We start from the raw sequence: 14999 nt of genomic DNA on the forward strand, positions 1-14999 counted from the left end.
CTCATATTATGATTTCTCGAAGGCATTTGATACCGTAAACCATGACATATTATTAAATAAATTGTCAACTATAGGTTTTTCTTTACGGTTTCTCATATTCCTTGCAAGCTATTTTACTGGAAGAAAGCAATTTGTATCTCATGGAATATTCTTGTCAAAATTATCCCTTGTGCTCTCAGGCGTTCCACAGGGCTCTAATTTAGGACCGCTCCTCTTTCTGATTTTTATTAACGATATTACAGAAAATATTCTGCATTCCAGGTCACTTCTTTTTGCTGATGACCTAAAACTATTCTTGGAAATTAAAACTTTAAAAGACAGCATTCGACTCCAATCGGACATTAATAGAATTGTTGACTTGAGTAAACGGAATCCGATCGAATTCAATGTTTCATTCTTTCTTTCACACGGGCACGTCATACTTGGTTTTACCGGTATACCACGAATGCCCGAAGTTTAAAACGTGTCTCCACTATGAAAGATCTTGGCATCATGTTTGATAGTAGGCTGACATTTCATACTCATATTGAAATAACGTGTAGTGCTTCACTGAAAATGCTGGGCTTCGTCCTACGCACTGCGAGGAATTTTAGAGACACCCGGGTTCTTCAAGTGCTATACATTGCGTTAGTTAGGAGTAGGCTTGAGAGTGGGTCGGTGGTTTGGAGCCCACATCAGGTGAAGTATTCCCTCATGTTGGAGAGAGTGCAGAAGAAATTTCTGAGATTCCTCTACCTGAGGGAGTATGGCTACTACCCGTGGCTCTATCTCTATCTCTCTTCTGTTGGGCATGCTCGGTATGAACCATCTACGGGTCAGAAGAGATGTGCATATTGTATCACACTTCTTCAAACTGATTCGTGGATGGTTTGAAAATCCGACTATCATGGAGAGAATTAGTCTCTATGTTCCTGATGGTTATCTCCGTCACCGACAGCATAGACTGTTTTATCTCCCGGCCTGCAGGACTAACTTGCCGATGGTCATGCCGGTGGGGAGAGCAGTCTTGCTGTTGAACAGAATCAATTCGGATATCGACATATTTAGCATCGGTGAAGCTGCCTCTAAAAGGCAAGTTCTATTGATGCTGGTATAGTTTATACACCGCTTACTTATTATGTAATACCATTTTACAAATGTACTTAAGAACGAAATAAAATGTAATTTTGTAATGTTTTTAAAGGAATAAACAAATTGAATTGAATTGAATTGAATCATTCTGTATCATGACTTATTACGATGATATCGGATTTTTTTTCCTCCGCTGCTCATGTCTCTAGATAATACCTGTGTTGAGATGAGCACATTACAATTCTAATTGAACTTAATCAAATAAGTACATTACATAACATACAAAGATGGATTATATCGAATATGGGCTTTCTAAGGCAGTGTTCCGCAAACTTTGTGTTCAAGTTACACCTATCAAAACAAGAAATTTTAGAGGTACACCCAAAAAACAGGAATGTTTATTTATTACTAAAATCAATATACCTAATATGAAACGATGTTTATTGAGAAATGTGAGCCTGTTTTACTGAGCAGAGGCGATCAAAATTTGGAGCAATCTTTGATACGGCTGCTCTCATCTCTTCATGGATAGTAGTGAGAGTTGAAAATTCCAATTCGCATAACTAGGTTGTGGCAAATGGATATATATTTTAACAGCAAGCTTTGAAAGTAGCAAACTCATTTTTTTTATGTAGCCAAACATGTGCTATCTATACCCAGTGTGTACCCAGCAATAAAGGTTGAAGGTTACACTTAGGAAAATAACAGTTAATTTTTCCTACTAATAGCTCCAAGTGTTTCACTATCAAAGCCTCCTTTTGTTCTGAATCGGCAGCCATGACATTTGGAAACAATTCATTACTACCATTGACAGTGTGGCTAATCTATAATAGCAACTTAGCGCGAAAGCTTTCAATTTTGTCCGAAGACGTTAAAATATAAGAATTACTGCCTTGCATTTTTCTGTTGAGCTCATTTAAATGAGCGAATATGTCCGCCAGATATGCAAGTTTTAATACTCATTCTTCTCTTTTAAACACAGAAGCAAAATCTGAACCCTTGTCCTCTTAAAACGTCTAGGACTCATTTTTTAGCTAGTAAATCCAAAATAGCACTTTCCCGCAAGATAGCCATCGTACTTCTGTATGAAACTTAAGTGATTGATATTATCTCTCATCTGCTCCCATTTGCTTTCTTATTATCTTCACAATACCTTGAATTTTTTCCGCGGCACACCAACTGATGACCGCGGTACACCAGTGTGCCATGGCGCACGCTTTGCGGAACACTGTTCTAAGGTATGATGACCGAATGCCAGAAGCTACGATAAGAGTAATCCAAATTCACCCCTCTCAGCTACTATACCCCAACAGACAATGTTTAATGTTAAAAAGAGAAAATAATTACTAATTTTTCTAATTTACTCATTCTTCATGATTTTTCAATAGTATATCTAATGCATTCGTTAATGGTATTGTCATTTTATTACAATTTTTTTTTAAATTTAGTTTTTCTCTAGCACTTTCTCCGAAAGGGTCTTTTGCAGTCTAAAGTTCTGGTTAAAACAAATATGTTTGTCAAAAAAAAGTTTTTCTTACAGGTAATCACTTGGGGATGATATTTTTTATTTGTTTTGTTGTGAAAAAGGGAATTAATCTTTTAAATAAATTATAAGTTTTCTTGGACTCTAAACTTACCTTTGATAAACACGTTGATAACATTGTCACCAAAGCATCAAAAAGTCTAGGTTTTGTACTGAGAACGTGCAAAATTTTCAAAAATACTAAGACATATCTGACTCTCTACAATTCACATGTTCGTCCTCACCTGGAGTACTGTTCACCGGTTTGGAACCCGCGCTATATTGTTTATGTTAACAGGTTAGAAAGAGTTCAGGAACGATTTCTCAAATTCCTCAATTTTAAATCATTTAACATATACAACTCTTACGACGAAATCGAGATACATTTTCGAATCACGAAACTACTCAACAGGAGGATTGTCGCTGATCAGATGTTCTTGTATAAAATTATTAACTCAAAAGTTGACTGCCCGGAGTTGCTGAACAAAATAAATATCCATGCGCCAATTCGATACAGCAGACAAAATACCCTTTTCTACATTGATAGATGCAATACCAATTCCAACCAAAATGAATTTATGCAAAGGACATGTAACTACTATGATATTACATTTGCAAATATAGACACTCTTGCTCACTCGTGCTGACATATTCACTGCTAGTTACTATCACTACAGAATCTCATTGTATCACATTCTAACTCATATTAACGACTGTTAAATTGATTGTAACTAATATTTTAATATTACTTGCGTGGCAACTTTTCCTTATCCCTCTCCTCCTCTTTTCCGTTCCAACCCAAGTCTATTTAAGTAAAGTTATAATCACTTTTATTTATTGCTGTTTATGGTAGGCATGTTATAGGTTTATCGTTTACAGGTTAGTTTTATGTTTCTGAATATATATCTGTGAACATTAATAATTGGTCTGTTTTTTGTAATCCTCTTATGTATATTGTATTACTATGACTGTTTATGTTCTTCAAATAAATAAATATTGTATTTATTGCCTTTGAAATTTGTACCCGCAAAGGCTATGTTACTGCAAACAGCTGGACATTCAGCAGATCTTTACATATCATTGTATTGTTATTCCAGGTAGCATTAATTCGGAGACTGTTCCGATCCAGGCAGGACACCGAGAAGAAGACGGAGGGGGGATTCCTTATACGGAAATAGACATAGACCTGCTGGATGTTAAAAAGGAATGCTTGGAGCACTCTGAAAGTATAGCCCAGGCAGGAGGTAAAATCAGTTTTGGTTTTTCGGAATTATTTTTTTCAATTTTCTTTGGAGATACTTACTGAGCTTTATCTACCTTCTTTTCAGACTTGATGTCGGAGCTAAAGACGCATCCTGGAGGAAAACCTTATTCATGTTCGCATTGCAACTACTTCAGCCACAGCAAGTCAATGTTAATACGGCACTTCCGCAACCATAATGAAGAGAAACTTTATGCATGTTCCTGCTGCAGCTTTTCTAGTTCTCGAAAGGGAACTTTAAAACTTCACTTCCGCACCCATACTGGAGAGAAACCTTATACATGTTCCTTCTGCAGCTATTCATGTTCTGAAAAGGGAAATTTAAAACGTCACATGCTAACCCATACTGGAGAAAAGCCTTATTCATGTTCCTTCTGCAGCTATTCATGTTCTAAAAAAGGAAATTTAAAACTTCACATGCTAACCCATACTAAAAAAAAAAATTATAAATTTACATTCTGTAGCTTTTCCTCCACTCTGAAGGGAGATTTAATACTCTGCAAAAAAACCTTTTAAGCGATAAGATAAAACCCATAGCGATTTCGTTGCCAGCATAATTCTAAGAATATAAATAATATTTGTCACATTAATTTCTACGATCGTAAAATTAATAATAACAACAGCATACATTAACTTGTACGTACATTCATCGTACATCTAAGAATTGTGGTTGTTAATTATAGAAACCCATTTTTGTTCCCAACCTTAGAATTTACCATGAATTATGTATTTAAACAACTTATAATAAACTGATTTGACTTTCATGTTTGTCTACGTTGATTTCAAAAATGAATTTGTTGTCAAAAAAGTATTTTCGAATTGTATCGAAATGCACTTTGTTATTTTGTGGAACACAACGCTCGTTATAACCTACGTTTTCGTAGATAACGTTAATTTATTTATTTGGTTGAAATAAGCTATTGCTTAGCAATAATAACTAAAATACTAATTCTTTATTCATATTCGTACGCAATATTTTTTTTAAATATAATTAATGAGTTCACAGAATATCATTTATACTTACTAAAATAATTCGTAAAGTTACTTTTGACCGCTTTTGATTTTTTATGTTTCTCTTCTATAGAAGCAGGCACTCGTGTTAATAAGTGTTTTTAAATTAATTATCAATTTATGAAATAAGATTATTAAAAAATATATACGTACTCGGAAATAAACAAATTAAAATTTACATCAATTATGAAGATAATTTCATCAATTTGGTATTTTTACATTGAATTTCTCTTAAATCGCTTTTAGCGGGTGTTCATCGTTTTCGATTGTTCTGATATTTTCGGGTAGGCTGTTGAAGCATTTTTCCCCGAAATATATTTCATGATGTTGAGCAAAAGTGGTGTTACATTTTTGTGTTGGAAGTGTATGTTTTTGACAAGTATGACTATCAGTTAAAAAGTTCTGCTTATGTTTTTCTTTTATTATTTTAATCATTAGGTATTTATCGGACGAAGATCATTAATTTTTAATAATTTAAATTAAAAAATTAGATGTGTTATATAATCTCTTGGTTTTTATAACTAGACGTTGTACAATTTCAACGGGGAGTAGATTTATTTTGTATGCAGCTCCCCACCTGACTCTACAGCGTATTGGAGATTTGATAACTGTACTATAGCGTGGTAGATTGACGTTAGATGTTCCAATAAGAGATGTTTCAAACTTTCAAAAATTTATCATTTATATTTGTTATTTTGTTGACGGTAAGGTTGATTCTATCAATCCTGTTCAGGTTTTTGGCTATTATTATTCCTAAATATTCAATTATATTTTATGTTTTCAATGTGTAACAGTTTATTGTGCACTTAGTTTTGTTATGTTCTTTAACGCGGCCGCTTCCATAATGTAACGATGGTCTATATTGGTCTTTAAATCTTCCATATGTCCGTAAAAGCACATACAAATTAATCAGTATTTTAGGCATTTCTAAAATACATATTTTTACAACCATTAAAAATATTTTAAAAACTGTGGCAATTCTAGGTCAAATAATAAAAAATATTTTCTTAAATATCATCACAGTTCGACGTCAAATGAAACAGCATATTTTAAATTTCTTTGGTATAGAGTATAGACAGTGAAAACAACGCATTATTTTCCGTTTCAAATTGGTTAACCTACGTTGAACATGGCGACTCATTTTTTTTCTCTAGTCAGATAGAGATGTTACATCAAACTTTGACATTTATTCTTTATTTTTAGTCTATTTACTTGACAAAGTTTATTCATTTTGTTACTATTTTTGTTGTTATTATGTATTTAAACATCCATGTATGTAAATTCTTGGGCACCATGCCTGTTTTATGTACTTAAGTAAAAAATAAAATAAAAAAAAGTTGACACAATATATTTGTAGTACCTATTCTCTTTTAAGCGCAGTAATTTTGGTTTTCCAAGTAAGGGATGTTAATTATCTCTAGCTTACTGCAAAAAAAGGAAATATACAATTTCATTGCAAGAGCCGAATGAACCATGTCGAAAAGCTGGATCGTCCGATTGTCCATTCCTCAAGCCAATCCCATATTTTGTATTCGTTTCCGCACGTTTCCTTCAATTTGACGACCAAATCAGAGAATTCTATATGAGTGCATACCGGTACACATGCAGTGATCTACGAACAAGTGTTTGTTGTTTAGTATCTACCTGCGACCCAAGAAACCTAACCTAACCTAACCCAACACAATGCTCTTGCAAGTCACACACACATAACTTTTAAAATACAGATTGTAAATTTGTTCGAAAGAAATAAATAACTAACTACTTTTTTTTAACACAAATAATTAAGGAAAAAAATAAATTTTAGTTATTACTAAGTCAATGTAGAAGGAACCTAATTAAGTACGTACACAGCGGTCGATTCCAGTCTTGAAGAAACGTCACTAGAAAAGTTGAAGCGCTTGAATTTTTAAAATCTTGCAATAAAAATGTAATAAATTTAATACAATGATTGGGTAGTTTATAAGATATTATTTTAGAAAGGCGGAGTAGAAATAACTGCGTTGTAAGGTTTTAGGAAGCAAATTACCATAAATGAACCACACACCAAATGACAGTGGTCGAAGTATTTTGACATATCCATAGACAACAGAAAATTAAAGAATGTAATCACCAAAGTAAGCATCGAACAGTTTCCTTCTTTAATTTGTATTTTGAAACTCTAGCAATAGTCAGAGGGACAATTGCTTTCCCAAAGGTTCGTAGAAAATATATTTATCGAGGTTCGCTTATAGAAACACTATTTAGGATAATACACACGCTGTCGAATAAAAGTCGACATAATGTTTTTTTTAACATGAACAATGTGTGTACTGAATTGTCAGAAAAGTTAGGGATGTAAAGGTATACATGACAGGTATAAGTTTGTACACACCACTACATTCTTTGAATGCATCACCATTACTTTTGATGACTGTTGAATTTGACATCCGCTTCTGGTTATGGGCCGATGCTAAGAAACTTTACTTTAGTGAATTTGTCGCCACGACACATACCTACGAGATTCAAAAACCCAAATTCGATTATAAGCTGAATGACGAAATATTGGCTTCAGTAAAATCCATAAGGGACTCTTCGGGTCACATTTGATCCCATACAGTGATCAATACTTCGGAGTAGTGTTTATTAGTCATTCACACAGAATACAACACTTGGCCGGTCTGCGCCTGCACTACGAGCCCTGCGTGGTCGCATCACCTACCGTCAAGTTCCACCGCATCTCTCTCACTGGAGCATCAGGAAGATCACTCAGTCTAGTCTCTGTCAAGCTACCGACTACATCCCCGTGATGATGGAGCACGGATTCACATCCCATTGAGGACATGCATCCCATCGGGATTCACACCAATCAACCACTACAATAACACTGTCATTCATCGTCAGCATCAAACCACTACTACATTCTTTATTCTATATATTCTGACTACTTCAATTAATCCGCACTGAACTTCACTCATCATTTTATCGTCTCTCACAACCACACCCACAATTTAAATTGAAAGGTATTCAGCCCTGTTGTAAGACCACCATTCAGAATTGAAACGGAATGGCTTTTAGCCGTGTTTGGTGACCAGATATAAAAAGCCATGTAATCTCCCACCTTCCTCATCCCAACTCCTTCCCCTCCCCAACACCTTCAGCTTCACAACATACCCCAATCTGGGTTGCCGTAGTCTCACCAGTTCCAAATGGTTGGAAGCAGTTGGGACCAATGTTAAATTCAAATTCAATTCAATTCAAAAAATATTCATTGCACAAAAAGAGTAGAAAGGGTATAACTTATAGGTTACATCCTTTTTCTTCCAGCTAACCCAACAAATACACATTATATCACATAACCCAACAATTACATGTTAACAAATAAATAAAAAGAAATAACAGTAAATAAAAAAAACAGAGGTATTTAATTCATGTACCTAAGGTTTAGAAAAGAAATGATTTTAGTGTTGATTTAAATTTAAGTGTGTCGGTTATTTGTTTGATGCTACGTGGAAGGTTGTGATATATTTTAATGGCCATGTAGTGTGGTCCTTTATGAAAAATAGTTTTGTTTGCTTTTGGGATTAATAGGTTTTCTGTGAACCTTGTAGCGTGTTTATGTGTTGAGTTTTTTTGTGGGAACTTTTCTGGAGATGATCGTACTAACAGGCATCACTCCATTATATATATATGTCCGTCACTGTCAGAAGTTTAAGATTTTTAAAAATTGGTCTACATGAATCCCGGTGATCTGTTTGTGTTCCGTGATGAGTTTGTAATTTTTCGTAAGCACCTCTTTTGGATGATAAAAACATCTTTGGCGTTTACTGAGTTTCCCCAAAACACTATTCCGTATTTTATCATTGAGTATATGTATCCATAGTACCTATGCGGTGATTACTGAGTCGATGTTTAAGATATTTTTAAGGGTGCTCAGAACAAAAGAAAAGCTACTAATTTTTGCAACAATTTAGATACATGTTTGACAGCATAAGACGATCAACATTGAAAGCAAAGCGGGCTTGGTGAGTAGGTCTGTGGCCTGTAGCAGCGCGGTGAAGTAACGCAGGGGGCCGGCTACTCAGTAGTAGAGGTGAGTCCTGTGAGTACTTTCCGATATTGGGTACAATGAGTACACGTACAAAAAAATACCTGGTAAAAATACCCGGTACAAAATACTTCCAAATATTTTATACCTACTTTGAGTATTGGGTACTGGGGACGGAAAGTGACGGGGACCTGAGGCGTGCTGGGTACAAAATATTCTTAAATATTTTATACCTACCATGGGTATCTGGGGACGGTGAGTCACGGGGACCTTAGGCGTGCTGGGCACTGAGAAGGGAAGTTGAGGGGAAGGGAGGGGAGGAACAAGAAGGAATAATATTACTTACATAATAAACAATGTTTGCAAGTTTTTTAATATGATTTTTATTTTTTGTGCATTCGTAGCGTAATGTTGTAAGGCGTATTACACTGCCTAGAAATTATTTATTAAGCATGAAACACTAACATCATTTTAACAAAACATATATTATATGGTCATGAAAAATTAACACGTTTTCCTACATTGCTGTCTGTAATATCATCTCTATAGGTAACTTACTGTTAACTCAAAACCTGTTTAAAACGCCTCGACATCGGCAGCAGAATTTGGATTTTCTGGTTCATTCCAATCAACGCTAATACTCATTCCTATTCTTCCTGAAAGCATTAAAGCAATGAATTAATATATTTATTGGTTTTGCCAATGTTTTCGTTTCAATTGATCGATTCATAACACTTTTTCAACATAGGCATTTGGCCGGTGACATTGTTAATGAATTACATATAAAATAACAAGTTTTCTCTTCTACTCACCTTTCTGCGTTGCCCTGAATACATCTTCGTAAAGATGGTAGACCCTGGTGTGAGATTTGATCAGAGTAAGTGCGCACAAGTAGTCAGCAATACCTAGGAAATTACCAGAACACATCATAACCTCACAAAGATCTGCATTTTATTTTCAAGACATAAGATTCTTGTTATTGAATGTTTATGTTAATTTTTTACCTGATAAATTCAATGCAGAAGCCTTTCCGTCGCCTCTACCGCCGTATTATTCCTGGAATACTACGGAAGGTTCATTGAAAATCAACTATTTCGTGACTTTATCTTCGAATGCGCTGAAAGCAATATGTAATCTGCGAAGTATTTTTCAATAGTGGAGTTCGGCCACCCTCCACTATCTTGTAGAGGATGTGGAAGATCCCAGTGGTACAAAGCCATCTCGCTAATATCGGTTAAACAATTTATTAAAATCTGCCAATAAAATCTCCACAACAGCGCAGTAACTACACAAAATTCAATATGTGAAAATGTCAAACACCATGCCATAGACACTCAGCTGTCAACAGTTTTTCCATAGACACTCAGCTGTGAACAGTTTTTCCATAGACATTCACCATCAGACAATGGAGATTACCGTGGCTAAATACTCATAACTGTCCTTTTTCCTCGTACACCTTTCTAATAGGAACGAGCGAAAAGGCATCTGTATTTTACAGTGCCGAAAGCAAAAATATTTCTTTGTCCCTTTTCCTCATATAACTTTCTAACCGACGAGAGTGAGAAGTCAGTAATATTTTAAAGGACGAAGTACTTCAAGACCTGTGGTACAAATATTAAACCAAATATTTTGGAACCAGGTATTTTGGAGATTTGTCACAAGTACAAAGTACGGCATGAATATACCCGGTACTTTTACTGGGTACGATAAATACGCCTCTCCTCTACTCAGTAGGCAGCATAAATAAACTACTCCCTTGATCAATATCTTCGGCCTTTTTCATCCAAAAATTATATACAGTACTTAACCACAGATATACAAGCAGTACTTGACGTACGGAGCGGAGCAGTAGACAAGGTAGAAAAACTCAAGGCCTTTTAGAAAAGGTGCAACCATACACAATATAATCGCAATGAGCGATTCATTATTTAGCCCAAAAAACTATTTTAAAAATAAAAATTTCCTTAACTTTCCCTTACTGTGCTTAAAAAATCCACGCGTTCCGGTGCTGTGTAGTCAATACACATTTCAAAATAGGCAATTTAATATCGGAAAAATATGAATATTCATAGCTAATCGCTTATGTTTATTATATTTTATATCAAAAGTGATAATAATTGTAATTTAATTGCTGAAAACATGAAAAAACCATCGGCAGGTGCTAAAAAATCGTGCGAGGAGTCCACATCTAACGACGATCCGCGACCGACTGGCTGGCGGCTGGTGGCTGACACACACACACAGCAGTGCGGTCGCAGGTATCGATGGTCTAAATGAAAATATAACTGCGGACGTGTGGATTTTTCATGTTCCCGCGAAGCGAACTAAAGCGGGACATCATAGGGTGTCATTTCCTCACACACTCTTTGCGTAGCAGTATCATACGGTTGATTGTATTGGTGTATTTGTTTCCGATTTTTAACAAAAATCTCTGATTTTTAATTGAATTTGGAAACTATGTAAAATATTGATCTTTAATTCAGTGCATAAATGTATAACGAAGGAATACCTAAAATCTGAACCAAGAATTTATTATATTTATAGAGTTATAGTTATTAGAAGCAATGTGTAGTAAATACACACCACAGATAAGAAAGCAGAAAAATATCGAAATGTCTTCTGAGGGCAAGGTTCATCTGATAAAGAAAATGAACTTTTATTGTTTATTTCCCGAAGATGAAACTTTGTCGGTGAAACTTAGAGATCTGAGAAGAATACAAAAATATCTAGAAATTTTCAAAAACACTGCAGCAAATTTGCAAACACAATTGTCCGACAGTACGACGATGAACTCTGACATTTTTTTGCTTATTTTGAATTCATGGTTACGTATGTTTAAAAATCTTTAATTTCACCAAAACAATAAAATAATACAGGATACATTAATCAATAGCAAGAATAAGTCAGTCAATATAATAAAAAAAACATTTATACGTTGTGGAAGAAGATATACGCCATCTATGAAGCATTTTTTAACAAAAAACCGAAACGAAGGAATAACCTTAAAACTGTCAATTCACTTTAAACTTGAACTTAGTGAGTAGGTTGAATATATGTTTGAATATAGCTCGCTAACACTATATTTTAACAGCAATATTTTCGACGCGAAATTATAGTATTTCGGCAGCAACTGACAACCGCGTGTATAAATAAACCACTCTCATTTTGCTTGAATGATTTGAAAACAGTCAAACGACAACATTCCGTCCTCTCTTTTTGTTACACGAGTCACTATGGTAGAGAGCGAGAGATCGAACCAATCCTTCTGCTCTGACTAATGAGATCTGAGCTTTTAGCCACACTATTCGTTTTCTATACGAATAAGAAGGTGGGCGTGGCGGTTTCAAATGGGTTTCAAGGCCAGAGCTGAGTTAAATGCCCCTGGTAGGCAGTACTTGCAGCAGGGGCGTACAACTCCCGTCTGACCTTGTAACCCCTGATGGAAGGAGTTATTCCTAACCCAAATTCTTATAGACAAAGCTGTTGTGGCTGAAAGCACAGATCTCATTGGCTCAGAGCAAAAATTGTAGTTTGATCTCTCGCTCTCTACCATAGCGACTTATGTAACAGAAAGAGACGCTAAGCATGGGTTATGCTGCGATAAAAATTAACGGTAATTTCCAAGACGTCATTTCAAAAGTTGAAGCATGAAATCAGTTGAAGTTTTTATCGTAAATATTTTGAATTTTCTTTCAACCATCTAAAAATAATGTTGTTTGCTAGAATTCTTCGAGGTGATAAATTAATGCTGTGTTGTGTTAAAGTGTGTTATCCAGTCTATCTCCACCAATTGAAAGAAGGACCCGAGCCCGTTGTTAAATACAGGTACTAACCTCTCGTTCTTTGTTACAATGTTCCTGATTCCTGAATGTACTTCATTGGCTAATAATTTAATTAATTTTCCTTTTCAGACCTATCCGTATTCCGACGCGATACTATACCACGTATTAGGATGCTAAAACTGCTAAACAAAGCCACGATTACATCAAACAAGGTCATTTAAACCTCTTATTATGTACACGATTTTTAATTCTTATATTATGGTTTATGTATTATGATTTAAATTATACCATGTAAAAGTCAAAATTCGTTACTATTACTTGACATAATGAATATCTTTCAACACGTTGAATATGTATTTTGTGTATATATTCTTGTATTTTTGTGCAAGGTCAAATTAAATCCTATTAAGTTGTTGCAGTAAGACTGGGTTCGATTCCTAGTTGAGACCGTTACTTTTTATTTTTCTGTGTCTTGTTCTGTTTCATGTTTTGTTTAGATATATTAGTATTATCTTCTACTTCAATGATAAATCAATGCTCAATACATCGGTTGTACTGACCCTGTTTCGTATTACTGTCCATTGTATTTTTGAAAATAAAAAGTATTTTTATGTGTGCATAGCTGTGGGTTTTTTTAATTTTCCTTTTCCTGCATTCCAATATTTTTATTTTTAAAATATAATTTTTTTGGGCTAGTGAATGAACGATGTTAGCTGGGTGCAGTTATATTGTCTATGTATGCACTTTTTTAAATGGCCTTGAGATTCTTTATGGTCCACGATATATTAACCTGTCTGGACCAAACGACCGTTCTATCTGTGTTCGTCTGTGGTTAAGGGGGGTGACAAAATGGGGCCATACAAAAAGCACGAAGATATCGATCTAGAGAGTGGTTTATTTATGACTCGCAGGGCCCGTAGATTGCTCACAGTTGTAACTGCTGACTCATGCCTGAATGACTGACTAAGTACGTCTCGGTGCTCGGTCTTGTAGGTAGATGCGCCGAATGCTAGTATTTTATCTAAAGAGTTTTGCTACGATGCGTTTTTCATGGGCGAACATTCCCGAATATTCTAGTAGCATCGCTACATAAGTATATTTATATATATATCACATGGATTTGTTCTCTGAAACGCGATACGATAGTTTCCAATCTAGGAGGAATGGGGCCTTTACAGTTACAACATTTAAAATAAATTATTTTACTGACAGCCCATACCTCCTGGAATAATATAAATTGAAACAATTATTACTGCCGGGACGACACCGACTTGCTCTGTATTCCACTTGGTAGAACGAACGTTCTGAACCAGCTTTGCATGACAAAACGTTTGGTGCTGCTAAATGAAATATCCAGGTTTGACATTTTCAGCATTGGCCTTGAAGGTTTCAAGAGTCATTTTAGGCAAGGAATAATAAATTATGTTATTGTAAGATTTAAAATTTATTTATTTAAAGTTATGTAAATTATGACATGTGTATTGTTATAGAATTGAAGCAATTTTACAGATTTTTTTCTCTTTTTTTCGAAGCATTACTTTAAATATAATAATGAGTACATCAATTAAACTGATAAATTATGGTTTAGTGCAATCGCTCTTATAAAATGAAATTATTGGGTGGGGAGGGGTATTTAAAACCTCCCTACAACCTACAAACATTAATAACTATCTAAAAAATACTTAAAAATCATCCAAAAAAAACTACATGACTTCACTACCCTAGAATTTTTTTGAGAATCTAAATGTCGTCAGTTACAAAATTATACAAACAAAATGACGTTCTCCAAATCCACAAAGAATATTCCATTAAAAAATCTACCCATTGGATTCCGTTAAAGATAAATTCAAAACAAAGGGATTCATATTCATCCCAATGTTGAGACCCACTACAGCTTAACATCATTTTATGTCGTATAAAATGGTTAAAGAGATTATTATCTAATAACAAATGCAAACTAAAAGAACCAATCAAACATGAACTATTTCAAAAGCGGATAAAGTATTTTCTTTTACATAATTATCGATCGTAGTATAAATAAATCCTTATGAAATAACGTCACACTGATCATTACATTTACATTTTTTTTTTTTTTATAGTAATACCTCACAAGAGTCCCAACTGCTCCCGTCTGGAGCCAGTTAGACTATGGCATCCCCAATTGGGGGATGTTGTGAGGCTGAAGGTAAGTGGGGAAGGGAAAGAGGAAGGTGGGGAAGTACCTGGCTATTCAGATCTAGTCACTAAACACGGCTAAAGCCATTCGGAGCAACGTTTCAATTCTGAATGGTGGTCTTACACCAGGGCGATACTGGTAGTATCTTCCAC

General features: G+C 34.9%; 1 protein-coding gene across 1 annotated transcript in view; it reads right to left on the reverse strand.

The window, feature by feature from the left end:
* LOC149413962 (uncharacterized) overlaps positions 1-14999 on the reverse strand; it is an 81364-nt gene that overhangs the window by 36591 nt on the left and 29774 nt on the right. The gene's annotated exons all lie outside the window — the stretch shown is intronic.

Source organism: Hesperophylax consimilis, chromosome 20 (assembly GCF_061612785.1).
Source record: "Hesperophylax consimilis isolate HC1 chromosome 20, BYU_Hcon_1.0, whole genome shotgun sequence".
NCBI classification, from domain to species: domain Eukaryota; kingdom Metazoa; phylum Arthropoda; class Insecta; order Trichoptera; family Limnephilidae; genus Hesperophylax; species Hesperophylax consimilis.